Source organism: Eschrichtius robustus, chromosome 11, assembly GCF_028021215.1.
Source record: "Eschrichtius robustus isolate mEscRob2 chromosome 11, mEscRob2.pri, whole genome shotgun sequence".
NCBI classification, from domain to species: Eukaryota; Metazoa; Chordata; class Mammalia; order Artiodactyla; family Eschrichtiidae; genus Eschrichtius; species Eschrichtius robustus.
Window position 1 is genome coordinate 103,985,098 of NC_090834.1, and position 1,688 is coordinate 103,986,785.

The following is a 1,688-nucleotide window of genomic DNA, read 5'->3' on the forward strand; positions in this document are numbered from 1 at the left end:
CTGGGATGCCTTCGTAAAGGAAGGGATGCAAGAGGTCGTGAAGCCAATTTTAGATGATGCCCACAGCACCCCAGAGCTTTGCACCGGCCTCCTGATTTAGCCTGACAGACCTCTAATAGCTCAAAGATGATTAATTAGTTCAGTAAATATCTTTAAAAGACAGTCGCCACATAGATGAGATTGGGATCAAATAGGCACTCTCCCATACTTGAATTGAAATGTAAATGGATAAATTGTTTTTAAAGCAATTGGGAAATATGTACAGAGGCTGCACCAATGCCTGTACTTTTTTTATCAGAAGACCCACGTTTAGGAACTGCTAAGAATACAGTGTGGACGAGCGTATATGCGCAGGGTTGTCCTTTACCGTATGTGTTATGAAGAAAAACTAGAACTAGATGTCCAACGTCTGGGAAAACCAGTGAGTAAATTCTGGTATGTAGATCAGATCGAATTTAATGCAGTTTTCAGAAGTGATTTTTTTTCTAAATCCCCACAAGATACACAGCAAACAAACAATTGCCCATGATACTCAGGACGGTAGGAGTGGATGGGATTTTCTTTTTTCTAACCAGTTTTAAAAAATAGTTTTCCAAATTTTCTACTATGAGCATGTATTTCTTTGATAACTTTTAAAACCTATTTTATTTTTGGCAGCCTCGTGAAGCTTGAGGGATCTCAGTTCCCCGACCAGGGATTGAACCTGGGCCACGGCAGTGAAAGTGCCAAGTCCTAACCACTAGACCACCAGGGAATTCCCTAAAACCTATTTTAAATGAGCAATTGGAGCAGTTTTCAAAATTAGCATATCTCTTCTTATTATAGCAAAGTCACACTCATTGAAAGAAAAATCTAAATGCTGCACAAAACTTACAAAAGAAAGTAAAAATAATCTAAGATCCTACCACCTGGAGATAATCACCTCTTATATTTTGTTGTACAATAACACACACACACACACACACACACACACACACAGAATGCTGTCTTACAAACTGCTTCTTTCACTCATTAATATGCCATAGACATCCTTACACATCAATAAAAATCCATCTACCTCATTCTTTTTTAATGGTCTGCATTAAAATATTTCTACCCATACATCTGGCTATAAGGATGTACCATTATTTATTTAACCAATCCCCTACTGATGCATATTGAAGTGGTTTGCAGTATTTCACTAGGAAATTAACATATCCATGAGTGGGCTGGACGGGGGGGTCAGCCTCCAGGCTAGTAATCATATCTACGGTTGATCCACTAGGTCCATCGGGGCCTCAGCTTGCCCCTTTGTAAGACGAGGACATGGGGGATGTCAGGTGAACCCTGGGATGCCTCCAGCTGCAGCATTCCCTGATTTCTTGAGGTGGCAGCCGATTTTTCAAGAATAGGAAGTGTCTGGTGTAATTTAGAATAAATGGCACAGCTAAGAATATTGTTCCTCTCTCAAAAGATACAGAGAAAGCCCTCAAATACCCAAGTATAGGCTTAAATGGCACCTATATCCTGATCTTCACAGTGACTAGAAGGTGACTTCCAGCTCCACCTTGGGCTGTACACACACAGGAATGCAGCTCTGTCTTCAGCCGGGCCAGCGTCACTGGAAGAGGTACAGCAGGCACTGCCTTTCACCCAGTCATCTAGTTCTCTTTTTCTACACACGACTCTCAAGAGTCCTGCCCTTTACT

At 41.2% G+C, this 1,688-nt stretch overlaps 1 non-coding gene across 1 annotated transcript; it reads right to left on the bottom strand.

The window, feature by feature from the left end:
* Positions 1 to 682: 682 nt before the first annotated feature.
* TRNAE-UUC (transfer RNA glutamic acid (anticodon UUC)) lies at positions 683 to 754 on the bottom strand. The gene has a single exon. It is a non-coding gene; the product is annotated as a tRNA-Glu (tRNA).
* Between the last annotated feature and the right edge of the window lie 934 nt (positions 755 to 1,688).